Consider the following 15,451-nt stretch of genomic DNA (forward strand, 5'->3'; position numbering starts at 1 on the left):
CTTCATATTCTATAAAAATCAAGGATCTCCCATTTCAGTTCCACAGCAATACACACTAGAAAATAATGCATTTGCCAGCCTTTTGTTAGCAAACACTATCTGCAGAAAAAGATATCTTAATATTAAATTAAAATTCTAATAATAGAATTTGTGAAAACAGTACTTAACATCAATTTCCCCACCCACATAATCTTCAAGAGATATCTTCATCATTGTAATAGAGTTTATATAATTCCTTTTTATATTTAAGTACAGACAGATTGATATTTGTGATTTTTCTCTTGATGTGTCATTTACATTGTAATGTAGTAACAAATGGCAGCTGTGATTATGTTTCTCAGAATTTTTGATGAAGCTTATAGTACTAATAATAATTTATTGATTAGCCTTATGGAATAGCCTATCAGAATACAAAATACAGAACAACAATAAGACCATGTCTAACAAAATAGAGTAAAAGGCAGAACTAAAAGGAAATACAAATCATATTTCTATATCACCCCTACAATTTACCCCAATCAGATTCACATATGCAGTTGTCAGTTGTACTGTTTTGTTCAGATAAAAGGCCATGTTATATGTAATATTTGGGTTCTGACTGCACATGAAATATTGTTTTAATGTATGAATCCCAAATATGCTGTTCATCTAATGTGTGATCCAAGATATTGATCTCTCTTTCTTACACAGTTGGCATTCAAATAATTATTTGAAATTTCCATCACGAAGCGATGTGGTCATATAGCACAATATCATATGACTGCATTGCTTAGCAATGGCAATCCCAGCACTCTCCATTGCCATTGTTAAATGAGGATCATGGGTTGTTAGGCAAGTCCCAGGCGGCTTGCAAGCAGGGCAGCAGGCAGGTAAAGCACAAGCACAGCAGGGCTGGGGGTGGCTGCTGCCAGGTGGGGGAGGGTGTGAGCGACTTACTGGAATGACTTGCGACCTTCCCTGCTGGCTTCCCCATTTACTTTGCTTGTGGGAAGCCAACAGGGAAGGTTGCAAATAATGATCACGTGACTGCGGGATGCTGCAACTGTCGTAAGTGCGAGCCAATTGCCACATGCCCAGATCATGGTCACATGACTGTGGGGGTGCTTGGACAGCTGGAACTTCAAGGACCGGTTGTAAGTGTCCTTTTTCAGTGCTGTCGTAACTTTGAACAGTCACTGAACAAATGGTCAGTAAGCGAGGACTACCTGCATTGAAATTTTGGAGAAACTTCATGAGAAATTTTGCTTTACTGAAGGTGCCTTCATTTCTGCCTTGTTTATTTGATTTATGTTCAGAAGTGCAAGGCAGCATACATAAAACTCCATCCTCCAGTTTCCCCACAACAGCAACCCTGTGAGATGAACTGGGATGAGATAGAGTGACAGGTCCAAAGTCAGTAAGTGAGCTTCTGTGGCTGAGGATGGACTCCCATTTGTATAATGGACATGTTAATATTTGAAAAACATAATAAGACATCATATGTTTTGCTCTCCTTATTGCACAGCTTACATTTATTTATTTGTCATCTCCTCTTCTCTTATAGATTAGCTGTTAAACAAATATGCATAAAGGAAATTAAAACAATATCTGTAAAGAAAATGATAAAAAGAACGTTTTGGATGTTGCATGTACACCTGAAACTTAGTTGGCCTTTCCATTTCCAAACAATTAGTTTTGTTCTCTTTGTGGGGAGGGGGGAAGAAATAGGTTCTTATTCAGCCAGGCACAAGAAGATTGTTATAGCCAAATGAGAACTACCCCACACAGCAATTGAGATTATGCTCATAACTACACAAATCTGTGATCCAATAACCTGAACAAGAGTAAAGTTTAGTTTATTTGTGGTAGATACTGGTTGTTGCTTAAATATTTGATATATTTTGCATAATTGAAGAAATAACTTTCTAAAAATCTGTAAAACTACCTAATAGTTGCCCAGTTGGACAAGTCGAAGAAAGCTATAGCTACCATAGCAGATATAATTATACCAAAGCCCTCCTTGTTTCAGCTGCCACCTGCAGTGACAGCTGAAGCTCAAGAAGCATGTTGAGATTGTGAACTTGCCTTTGGAGGGGTAGGGGGAATGCAGGCTGAACCTCTGTCCCCAAAGTCTAGTTTCCTGGTTATCAACAGCAGCTTCACCTTGACTGATGTAATTTCAGCTTATTCTTTCTCCTCCAGCCCATTGTTGAATGTAGCCAATTGATTTTTTGGAACTGGATGATAAAAAGCAACAGAGTTGGGTATGCTAAGCATACTGATGATACCCAGATTATCTCTACAGCAGTTTCATATAGATGTAGATGGAGCCCTGTAGGACACCATGAGTCAACGGCTTAATATCATCAAAGAGTAGTTCTGTAGCAAAATCAACAGGAAAGGCTGAAGTTGTGGTTGATGATACTGAAATCCACTGAGAGGTTCAGGAGAATTAAATAAAACCACACTGCTCCATCTAGTATCTCTTATAGGTCACTTATCAAAGCACACAGCGCAGTTTCAGTACCATAGTCTGGACAGAAGCCAAATTAAAGGTCCAGAAAATCAATATAATCCAAATGTGTCTGGATCTGAAGAGCAGTACGTGCCCATAAAATTAAAATTTGGAACCGATGTGTAGTTTTACAGGTCTCTTGTATCAAGAAATGTCTTCTTCAGTAAAGTGCCTTCTTTAGGTGGAGGGAACACATAATTCTTGAAAGAGGCAGTGATTGCCTCTCTTAACCATGGAACCAATTCTGTCCTGGTTACTTGGTTAGCCAGGAGGAAGAAGGATCACGTATGCAGGCTGTGGCCCTCATCTCTCCACTCACCCTGTCCTCATTCTGTTACTGTCAGTAGGGTGCCTGGAGTTAAAGCATCACCAGCAATTATGCAGTCTACTCTTATTTGTACTTTGTGCATTCAGCAGATGATTAATATATACTGCTTTTCAATCATAGTTGGGCATTGTGTATTTGCGGAAGATTAAGAGAGACTGTGTGCTTAGGTGTGCCCAATGGGAAAAACTTAACCTGAACACACACACACACACACACACACACACACAGAGTATATTCTCTTTTCATCCATAGCATAAAAACTCTTAGTAATCAGCAAAAAAGTAAGAACAATAAAATACAATAAATGAAACAAAAGACAATGATGTAGAATTGGAGAATTCCTAAAACATAAAATAAAAAGAGAGGTAAAATTAAGAAGCCTCAAAAGCCTACCAGAATAATATTGATTTTTAATATTGGCAGATGGTGGGGGGATGTTAGTGGAAGCTTTTTCCTGGGAAGTATTCAAATGTGTAAATTTTACCACTTTAATCTGAATGGTATAATCCAGGAGCAGCAGCACCGTTTCAATGTGCATCTCTATCTTTGAGAAGAGAGATTCCACAATTTTTCTTAATACTTATTTGTTAGATTTATATTCTGCCTTTTCATTCATACATTCTAGATCTCCTCCTGTTTACCCCACGATAGCCCTCTTGTGGAGTAGGTAAGTCCTAAGAGAGAGCAACTGGCCCAAAGTCACCCAGGTGCTCCCATGGCTTAGGGTGGACTAGAACTTCCTAATATTAGGTCAGCACCTAAATTCCTACATTACACTAGCTCTCTTCCACTGCTTACTCATATTACATAGAAATATTCTTTAATATGTACTTGTACAGTTGCTGACTGTTTTGGAAAATGATTGAACACATGAAACTCCTCTGATAACGAAGTTACAGATGGTTTCTTTCCAGGGTATAAGTCTGTTGAAGAGGACAGCATTTGGTAGTGCTGATGAAATTAATTTCTCCCTCTTACCTAGTACCTTCATCGTGATAAACACAGCTCTGCACGTGAGTTGTATAAACCTTCATTTGATAAAACTATAAAAACCTTCCAAGCTTGTGCTGCCTGCTTTACTTTATTATTATGCAAAAAAATATGGTGCTTTTTATGTTTCATTTGTTCTCTTTTGCATTTCTTTTCAAATAGGCATAAATTGTTCCATTTTTTGCATTCTGTTCTGTGGCAGATTTGATCAACCAGCAAGGAAATCTGCAAAAGCATCCATAATTCCTCACAAAGCTGAGCTCAGATTTTCTACCATGCAAAAGTGCCATCATGAATAGAGGATACAGATCTTACTTAAATGAGATGCCCTATCTATTTGTTTTAATAGCGGTTATTGCAGAAACAGAAAGGTAGGGCTTGCTTAGTAGCTAGAGTTTGGGAATAATAAAACAGTGATATATTATGCATGTACAGAGTTCGCCTTCCCCAAGTCCTGCCGTACTGCCTCTTTGTGGCAGCGTTCCTGGGAGAGTTTCTTAATTGCTAACACACTCTTCAAACGACACCTGCATACATGAAAATCACCAGATAGAGTAAAAAGAAATTAGGTTGATTATATTATTGATACAAGGAGGTGGAAGAACTCAGTTATAACAGCAAAGATATGGCCAGGGCTGACTATGGAACAGATCACAAACTGCTCATGTTCATATTCCAAGTTAAGATAAAGTGAAAGAAGAAAGCCAACCAGTCTCTACAATATGATCTTGAGAACCTCAGGAATCAATTTGAAGTCTGCACCTCATTGATAGGGAACTGTGCAGTGAACTTAAAGAAGTTGTTAAGGATTAATGTGAAAAAGAGACTGCCAAAGATCAAGAAACAGAGGAAAGCAAACTGGGTGTCAGAAGAGTGGAAATAGCCAAAAAGAGAAGCCAAAGAGAAGAAAGACAAAGATCTCGCATAGGAACTTAACAAAGAATTTCTGAGAGCAACATCTGTAAAGACCTTGAAGATAGAAGCATACATGGAAAAACCAAAAGGTCTCTGAATTCAGAAAGAAGTCCTAACCTTGAACTGGTATGCTAAAGGATACCAGTGAGCAGATAGTAACTGCTTCAGAGAAGATCAAAATAAGATGGAAGGATCTGTACAGTAGAGATATGAACATCCAAGGTACCTTAGAAGATATTCCCTACTTAGAAGAACCTTTAATACTAGATATTCTGGAAACTTTAGTAATGAAAAACAAGGTGCAGGGAAAAATGAGGCTAAGATTAAATATAAAGAAGACCAAACTAATGACAACAGGTACTATAACCAGCCTTAGAATTGACAGTGAATATACTGAAGTGATAGTTTTTGCCTTTTAGGATCAGTCATGAATTGTAAAGGAATAAGCAGTCAAGAAATACACTGCGGACTAGCATTTGATACAGCAGCAATTAAGGCCTTGGGAAAGATATTCAGATACTGGGGTGTGTCCACACCTACAAAGATCAGAACAGTGCAGGTAACGGTTTTTCCTGTGGCACTCCATAGAAGTGTATGTTGGACTTTGAAGAAGCAGGATAGAAAGAGTATTAACATTTTTAAACTTTAGTTTTGGAGACTTTTGAGAATACCTTGGATAGTCAAAAGAAACAAATAAATCTTAGAACAAATCAATCAGTCGCTTCAGGCACAAATGATGAGGCTCAAATTATCATGCTTTGGACACATCATGCACAAACCTATTTCTCTGGTGAAGTCTGTAATGCTGAGAAAGATGGAAGGAAAAAGAACAGGACAATTGTTCTGGAGAAAATCTATTTGTGTAGTTGCTAAGAGTAATCACAAGGGTTTGGGTTGTAGCGTATAGCTCTCCACAGTTACATAGCACAGATGTGTGAAATTTTATTCAGTCACTGTCTATATGAAATGCGCGCGCGTGCGCGCGCACACACACACACACACACATATAAACACACATACATGCACCGAGAGAGAAACAGACATAAACCAAATATAAGTTTATATATGCACCAAATAAGCATCAGTAACAATGTAACATATGAACTAACTTCAAATTGTCTGAATAAATGTTGTTAACCTTTTACAAACTACAGAACAAATATATTGTTTGGAAACATTTTGATAAAAGAAACACTAGCAGCAGATATTCCCGTGAATGTTGTTAACCTTTTACAAATTATACAACAAATGTATTGTTTTGGAAACATTTTGATAAAAGAAACACCAGCAGCAGATATTCCCGCGAATCCTCTCAGCTACAGGATGCATAGTGAAATTGAAGCTAAATTTCTGTGGCTTGGAGGCTTATCAGAGGCTAAGTTTAAAGATGGTGATCTGACATCATTTCATCTGGCAATGAAGAAAGACAAGATACTATGCAGAAAATCTGAAAATGAGAATCAGACTTTAAGGGACTTACCAAGAAAAAATTGAGCAGATTTCCTTTCATATTCCTTTTCATTGTGTTTCGGGATTGGAAAGAATTTTTCATCTTTGGTTAGTTTTTCTGAGTTCTGCCATGGTTACAATGACCTTTAACTTAACAATAACTTCCTATTTAATGAGTTACTGTCCCATAAAAGTAAGAATCCATACTTCAGTCATAGTTACTCCAGTAAATAGTGATAATGGAAGAATCAGATGATGGGTTTTAAGAAAAAAAAATGTGTAACTTTCTGAAAGAATGTGATCCAAGGGAAAATATTACTCTGCTGGGTGACATGAATTGATGGGTAAGATAAAGATGAGAGAGTATAGAGAAAGTGATTACATCATTCAGAGATGAAAAATGAACAAAAATTGTGAATGTAGAGTATCTGCTTAGAGAAAGGTCTGTTTTTTTAAAAAAAATGATTTATGCATATCTATTCATACATGCACATGGCAAAGGAATATATATATAAATCTAAAGTATGATTAATTTGATTGTTTATGTTGAAGAATTGAGAGAATTAGTGAAGGATACAAGGATGATGAGAGGTTCAAAAAGTGGACCTGGCCATATTTTGGTAGTGTCAGTAGTGGATCTTAGGGGAAAAGTGCACATGGAAAAAGGGAAAATGTGAAAGAAATTACTGTGAAAATATAACATCTGAGAGAAAATACAGTCATATATTATTAATCTTTCATCTAATACTTTATCTGTGACCATAAGAAATGGAAATGGTTGTAAAGAAATAAGTTTTGAAAGCTGCTTGTTGTTTGGCATCAGTCTGAGTCTTCAGATTCAGAAGCTGAAGAGCTTAGCTAGAAGGAGAATCAGCCTGGAAAAGGCATGAGGAGACACAGATGAGTCAGCTGATCCAGAGCCCAAGTTTGGCAGGGTACCACACCCAGCAAGACGTTGTAAATTACAAACAAAAGAACAAAGAAAGTCAAACCATCTACTTGAAAGAAAGAAACATGACTTAGCAAATCAATCAAGCTAGTAGACAGGTCTATAAAAAAGGTTTGACTGGCTTTTTGTAGCAAGCTATATTCTGCCCCCTACCCACCCACTTCCAGTGACTCTATCTGTATGCTGTGATGGATTATCTAGATTACCTGGCTGATTTTGGTCTAAAACTAATTATTTTTTTATCCTCCCTTCATTTCTGGTTTTTTCTTTTTCTTTTTTTTTCTTTTTTGGTCTCTTTGGACTTTTGGAAAAGTAAGCTTCCATGCCTCCATTTTCTGTATAGAAAGATTTAAGTCTACAGTGTACTTTCTGTTACTTCAGTTAAAAATTTATGCCTGCAATAAATTCCTTGAAATTGTAGCAGAAGCTGGCTGCGTATGTGTAATTGGGAACACAGAATAGCAAGGCATAGTTAAGATTAGAAGAAGCAGAGAAAACACAAAGCAGATATGATGAAAATAAATATATGTTTCGCAAATGGGAGAAGGAGGTTAAACAAAGGAATCTCTTGTATAGTGAATGGAATTAAAAATCAAACATCCCAAATAATTTTGGGTGGAAGGTTTAGATGATAAACTTATGAAAATTATCATAATATGTAAAGCAGTGGAACTTAAAAATACTATAAATGCTAGTGTCCAAGGGGGGAAAAAATAATGAGAATGTGAGCATGCTGAAAAGCAGGAACACAGCAGGTATAGATGGTATAACATGGTTTGCTTATGGACCATCTGTGAGATTTGTTTAACATTTGTATAAGACTTTTATGGAAACTTTGTTTCCAATAAAACAACAATTGTGTATGAAATAAGATATTTATAGGGTGAAAGCAAGGACTAAAAGTCATGGAGAAGTATAGAGAGTATACACTTAGTAGTCTGTTTTCTATTTTTCTTATATCATGCCTTTAATTCTTTTGGCTTCTTGTTTCTTTTTTCTTTTCTGCACGCTATATAACATTTCTTTTTATGATGTTATGTTGAATGTATGTATGTATTTCATTTATATTTACTCTTTGTTGTCCTGAAATCTGTCATGAAAAGTTTGTTTATTTATTTATTTATTTATTTATTTATTTGGCTGCCTGTTTCATACAATGACTAGGTAGCTCACAATAATCCATAAAACATAGTTTTATTTAACTATGTATATGTAACTATTCCATTATTATTTATAATATTTTCTTTACAACAATGTTTTAAAATGAAATTATAAGAAAGAATTGCTTTATTTAATGGATCATGTCACATGTGTACATCTATATGATGTTTAATATTATGACTCAATTTGATTTAATTAAATTTTTAATTCATATGTAGAGAGAGAGAGAGAGAGAGAGGGAGCCATTTGAAGCACTTTACTGTGGCATTTTTTTTTCCGGAGATGGCAAATGAGTTCCTATTTTAAATGCTCTACCATTAGTTTAAGTTGTTAGTCTCTAAATGAACAGCCATCTGTCAGGCCTTGAGCATCTTGTTAGCGAGCTGGTCCAGATATGCTGCAAATCCTTTAAATTACTGTAAAACATTTCATTTTAAATAAATTGTTAAAGGGTAAAGATAGGCAGTAGTATTTGGCATAACATCAAACATTGCTGTTATTTTTGCAATACTTATGTTTTGTTAAGTGTAAATTAGATCCTGAAATCCTGTTAAATCTTGCTCGTGTGGATTGCATATGACATTGCAGCAATTTAAAATTAATCATTTTTCTTGATTGTGAGAAAAACTTATAGAAGACTCCTGCTAACTGGTAGAGCAGGCAAAGAAAGGTTGCTTAAGTGTTATCTAAAAAACTTCGTAACAGCTTCTCAAAGAGAACTGTATTATAAGGCTTAAAGTAGTAATGAAAAGTAATCATTTCTACCTCTTGCCACATTAAAGAATTAGTGGTGATAATGTTTTCGAAAAGAAAAAGTAAAGATCACTGCTTTAAAAGCAAGTAAGTGAAAAGGAGATTGAAAAAACAAAAGATTAAATATTGTGTCCTTTTTCTCATTGTACAAAAGTCGTTTCCAAGCTGCTTTTGAATGAGCAAGGAAGTGAAAGAAATGCCATATACAAAAGAATCAACCTACATACCTTGCAGTTTATTTTGTCCACTTTCATATGTACTTAATTTATGCTTCTTTCACTGTTTCCTGTATTGGCCTTTCTAGTGTTCCATTATTTCTTTCCTTTATAAAACAATTCCTCTCCATGGTTTTTCCCCAAAATATTGCTCGAAAAGAAATATATGTAAAAGAAGTGCCTATTCTTCAGGACCTGAAGTGACTGACTGAGTTCTAGATTAAAATGTATTCAATATTATGTTTTTCCCACTCTGGTATACAGGTAGTCCTCACCTATCAACTGCCTCAGACAGCAACCGTTGACAGTTAACGATGGTGATGAAAAAGTACCTTTGCATTTATGACCTTTGCAGGTCTATAAAGCAAAGGAAAGCTGAAGTGAATTCGTAAGCATAGTCGTGGTTTCATTTAGCAACCATTTTGCTTAATCACCAAGTTGCTGGTCCCAATTGTGGTTGCTAAACGAGGACTACCTGTACTATCTTTTAATTGGCTAAGTAGTTTTTCAGCTGATCATATTTATCAGGTAGTAAGGAATATTTTGGACGACAAAATGTGCATATCAAGATGAGGCTTTCATATATAGCGGGCTATACAATTTCTGTATGTGTCCTTGTGTGAAGGACTGTACTTGGTCTTGGAAAGGCTACATTCTCAAAATCAGTGAGGCCTGGAGAAAGCTAAACTTGATTTGATTTCACTTAATTTGATTAATGTTAAATATAATTAATAGTGATTATTTATCAGTCACATATTAAACATTTGTCCTCTGTGAGGTGAAAAATAAAAATATAACTTTTGAAAGTCTCTGGGGGCTGCATCAAAAGCTTTCAGAAGACATGAGGCTTTGGGTTATGTACTTTTGACATAAACAATAGATTATTTATGACAGGTGAACTGAAATAGGATATCTATTAGAAACACAGTATGTTTCAATTTAGGAGTTAGCCATTTATTTCTAATGTATTACAGAAATCTTGAAGCTTTATTTAAACAGTCAAATAGTGACACATACAGGCATAAGAAGAGCCATGTTGGATCACTCTATATGGTCCACCTTTTTCTCCCACAGAAATAAAGAACAATACCATTTTTCTACACATGAACTACCAACTTTATTCAGAAGCAAATTACTTTTAGTACTGGAAGTGATATGGTCACTACTAGTAGCCACTGATACCTTTATTCTCTATTAATTATTTAATATTTTGAAGACTTCCTCAAGTTAGTGACTGTCAACACATAATTGTGGTAACAAATTTAACCCCAATAGAAAACACAATTGTGGATTCCTTTATTTATTTGGAATCTCCCATCATTCAGCATCAGATGACCAGTTAATGTCATTAAACAAGTTTACAATGTTTTACTATAATTCATACCTACAGTCAGTACTGCGTTGTCAATATCTTTAATTATTTTACTGGTTGTCATATTGCAGTGTTCCATCCCTTTTATGGTCAAGAATACTGGGATGATTGCTGCCAATCAAGGACCTTCCTTGCTGCCCATCTGCAGATCCCTTTCCCATTTCACCTGGTTGCAACAACAAATCTGTGGCATTCACTCGTAAGGAACAAAATAACTTACTAGCTAAAACCATTTAAAAATCATATACTCATCAGAAATCAAATAAAAGTACTACTATAAATCTGTCCCACAGACTCATCAGAAAATAAAACAACTTACTCTCTGTTTGCTTCTCTCTTCCTTTCCCAATTTACCTACAATAAACACAACACAAATCCTTGGGAAGTGTAGGTAATCAAACTAAATGAGCTCTAAAATGGAAGGAGCAGAAGTACAACCAAACTAAATTCCCTGAGAATGAACTCCTTTGGACATGGCCAGGAATGGAAAAATGGGTGGGAGACAACTGTTGGGCTACCTATTATTGACATTATTTGGGCAACCAGCAATTTTTGGGTAAATGGAGCAGACTGGTTCCATGTTAAAACAGCCTTATTTTCTCTGTCATGCTCCATTTTACTCATCTTTTTTCTAAGTTAAAAAGCCACAGATATAGTCATATTTCTTCACAGGGAGTTCAATTCCTATGACCATTTTGGTTATTCCTTTCTGCAGTTTTGCCAGCTTCTTGTAAATGATGATCTCCTAATTAGTTCGTGGAGAGCCTTTTAGATAGATATCTGCAGTGGTTTCTATATACTCCTCTACTAATAAGTAGGGTTGATTTTTGATGCTATTTAATTTTTTCTTTTTAGTACTGTCAGTGTGTGATACACTTTTCCTGAGATGGGAATGACAGTGTCCTTGTCATGTAACCTTAATATCAAAGTGAGGCAGAAAGTATTAAGGTTTGGCTTCCACAAATTGGCTTCCAAGGGTAAGTCTTGTCTCACCTAGATTTCTTTGTGTCAATAGACAGGTAGATGAGTACTTTGATAGTTATCGTATTCCTGAATTTTCAAAGAAAACTTTGACAGAATTCTTCACAAAAGTCTCTCAAACAAACTTAGCAGCTATCAAATAAAGGAACAGTGAGGTTATGGATTGGTAACTGGTTAAAGAATGAAATATAGAAAATAAAGAGTAGGAATAACTGGAGAGTTTGCAAATTAGAATAAGGGTCCTTAAGTTCAATGCTGGAACAGTCTGAAGTTCAGGATGAGCAGTATGGTGACCAACTTTGCTGATAATGCCAAACTGTTCAGATCAATAAAAGAATTTGTGAAGAGCTCCAAAAATACTTCTTTAACTGAGTGAATGGGTCCCAAAATGACAAAGGTAGCTCCATGTAAGAAAGTGCAATACTGTGCACATTGGCACCAAATCAATCAATAAATCCAAAATTTACATATATATTTTGGGGAACTGAACTGGCAGTAACTGATGGGTAAAGGGACAGCAGCATCTGTAACAAACTATGATGATGCTAATATGACAGCATACGCAATGAGATCATCATGCAAATATTGCAAAATGTACCTGGGTCATGACTTCTGATGCAAGTATGTAAATGTGTGAGAAATGCATTTGTGCATGTGTTATTATTTGCCTCCACTTGCCTTCCCCCATAGACACCCATACAAAAGAATCTTTCTTGGTGGATAGCTCCATGAAAATGTCCACATAAGAAGCAGCTTCTGTTTTTAAAAAAGGCAAATACCATGCTAGGAATAATTAGGAAAAGTATTAGAGATAAAAAAGACAGTATAGTAACAGCTTTATATAAATCAATACAAAAATCACACTTAGAGTAGATGTATGGTGTAGAGGAAACATTTCGGAAGACTTTTTGTATCGAGGAGACAGGACTGGTGTGTCACAATTATCTTTCATACTCCTGGGTCTTTAGGCCCTCATAGATATTAAGCTGTATTAAGAGTTAAAATTTTTAGAACACAAGGTTAGTTTCCAGTTATTCTGCACCAGTTACCAGATAAGGATGTATCAACCTTGAAATGTAAGGAGTAGACCAGGTATGATGAGATTGGCAGCTGTCCACTCGCTTCAGGTTTAGCTTATCAAGGGGAGGAATTTGGAAAATTATAAGATATGCAACACCAGGTGCAATTAATCAGGATGCTGCCATCCTTGGTGGCACGTATCGCTCCTCTCAACTAAGCATAAAAAGCTTCGAAGTTTGGATTTGGAGAGCTTCGATGCAGACCTGGTCCGGAGTGGTGCTGCATGATTGGCCGTGTTGGGGTATCGTCGTTATCGTCCTGGGGCTCCCAATAACAGACAGACGAATTGCTTGTTTGGTAATGTATGTTGTTGTTGTTGTTTAGTCGTTAAGTCGTGTCCGACTCTTCGTGACCCCATGAACCATATTGCGCCAGGCCTTCCTGTCCTTCACTGCCTCCCTGAGTTTGCTCAGTTTCATGCTCATTGCTTCAGTGATGCTATCTAACCATCTCATCCTCTGCCATCCTCTTCTTCTTTTGCCTTCAATCTTTCCCAGCATCAGGGTCTTCTCCAAAGAGATCTCTCTTCGCATTAGGTGACCAAAGTATCTGAGCTTGAGCTTCATTATCGATCCTTCCAATGAGCAATCAGGGTTGATTTCCTTTAAGATTGACTGGTTTGACCTCCTAGCAGTCCAGGGGACTCTCAAGAGTCTTCTCCAGCACCACAGTTCAAAGGCATCAATTCTTCGGCGCTCAGCCTTCTTTATGCTCCAGCTCTCACAGCCATACATTACTACTGGAAAAACCATAGCTTTGACTATGCGGATCTTTGTCGGCAAGGTGACGTCTCTGCTTTTTAATATGCTATCTAGGCTTGCCATAGCTTTCCTCCCAAGGAGCAAGCGTCTTTTAATTTCATGGCTGCAGTCTCCATCTGCGGTGATCTTGGAGCCCAAATAAATGAAGTCTGTTACTGCTTCCATTTCTACCCCTTCTATTTGCCAGGAATTGATGGGTCCAGATGCCATGATCTTAGTTTTTTTAATGTTGAGTTTCAAGCCAGCTTTCGCACTCTCCTCTTTCACCCTCATCAAGAGGCTCTTTAGTTCTTCTTCACTTTCTGCCATTAGGGTGGTATCGTCTGCATATCTGAGGTTGTTGATGATTCTCCCTGCAATCTTAATTCCGGCTTGTGATTCTTCCAGCCTGGCATTTCTCATGATGTACTCTGCATATAGGTTAAATAAGCAGGGTGACAGTATACAGCCTTGTCGTACACCTTTCCCTATTTTGAACCAATCGGTTGTTCCATGACCAGTTCTAACTGTTGCTTCTTGTTCCGCATACAGATTTCTCAGGAGACAGGTAAGGTGGTCTGGTACTCCCATCTCTTTAAGAATTTGCCACAGTTTGTTGTGATCGACACAATCAAAGGCTTTTGCATAGTCAATGAAGCAGAAGTAGATATTTTTCTGGAACTCTCGTGCTTTCTCCATGATCCAGCGAATGTTGGCGATTTGATCTCTAGTTCCTCTGCCTCTTCAAAACCCAGCTTGTACATCCGGTAGTTCTCGGTTCATGTATTGCTGAAGCCTAGCTTGTAGGATTTTGAGCATAACCTTGCTAGCATGTGAAATGAGTACAATTGTGCGATAGTTTGAGCATTCTTTGGCATTGCCCTTCTTTGGAATTGGAACATAAACTGACCTTTTCCAATCCCGTGGCCACTGTTGCATTTTCCAAACTTGCTGGCATATTGAGTGCAGCACTTTAACACCATCATCTTTTAGTATTTTAAATAACTCAGCTGGAATACTGTCATCTCCACTAGCTTTGTTGTTAGCAATGCTTCCTAAGGCCCACTTGACTTCACTCTCTAGGATGTCTGGCTCAAGGTCAGTGATCACACCAGCGTGGACATCAGGGACATTAAGATCTTTCTTATATAGTTCTTCTGTGTATTCTTGCCACCTCTTCTTAATCTCTTCTGCTTCTGTTAGGTCCCTGCCTTTTTTGTCCTTTATCATGCCCATCTTTGCACTAAATGTTCCTTTCGTATCTCCAATTTTCTTGTAGAGATCTCCCATTCTATTGTTCCTTTCGTATCTCCAATTTTCTTGTAGAGATCTCCCATTCTATTGTTTTCCTTGATTTCTTTGCATTGTTCATTTAAGAAGGCCTTCTTATCTCTCCTTGCTATTCTCTGGAAATCTGCATTCAGTTGCTTATATCTTTCCCTTTCACCCTTGCTTTTCGCATCCCTTCTTTCCACAGCTATTTGTAAAGCCTCATCAGACAGCCATTTTGCTTTCTTGCATTTCTTTTTCCTTGGGATGGTTTTAGTTGCCGCCTCCTGTACAATATTACGGACCTCCGTCCATAGTTCTTCAGGCACTCTGTCTACCAAATCTAATCCTCTAAATCTATTCAGCACCTTCACTGTGTACTCACAAGGAATATGATCTAAGTCATACCTGAGTGGTCTAGTGGTTTTCCCTACATTCTTCAATTTAAGCCTAAATTTTGCAGTAAGCAGCTCATGATCTGAGCCACAGTCAGCTCCTGGACTTGTTTTTGCTGTCTGTATAGAGCTTCTCCATCTTTGGCTGCAAAGTATATAATCAATCTGGTTTCGGTATTGACCATCTGGTGATGTCCATGTGTAGAGTCGTCTCTTGTGTTGTTGGAAAAGAGTGTTTGCTATGACTAGCTTGTTCTCTTGACAGAACTCTATTAGCCTTTGTCCTGCTTCATTTTGTACTCCAAGGCCAAACTTGCCTGTTATTCCGATTACTCCTTGACTTCCTACTTTAGTATTCCA

General features: G+C 37.1%; 1 protein-coding gene across 8 annotated transcripts in view; it reads left to right on the forward strand.

Moving 5' to 3' along the window:
* Positions 1-15,451, forward strand: part of CFAP20DC (CFAP20 domain containing) — a 193,720-nt gene that overhangs the window by 32,069 nt on the left and 146,200 nt on the right. Inside the window, exon 3 of one of the 8 annotated variants that reach the window (XM_088134445.1) lies at positions 11,482-11,603. The exons of the other annotated variants lie outside the window; for them this stretch is intronic. The gene's annotated coding sequence lies outside the window, so the exon portion shown is untranslated. The remainder of the gene's footprint in view (positions 1-11,481; positions 11,604-15,451) is intronic. 8 annotated transcript variants of the gene reach the window in all.

The sequence above is a fragment of the Python bivittatus genome, unplaced genomic scaffold (genome assembly GCF_059951505.1).
Source record: "Python bivittatus isolate LINGU-HERP-01145 unplaced genomic scaffold, Pbiv_v1 ctg000080_np1212, whole genome shotgun sequence".
In the NCBI taxonomy this organism is placed as follows: domain Eukaryota; kingdom Metazoa; phylum Chordata; class Lepidosauria; order Squamata; family Pythonidae; genus Python; species Python bivittatus.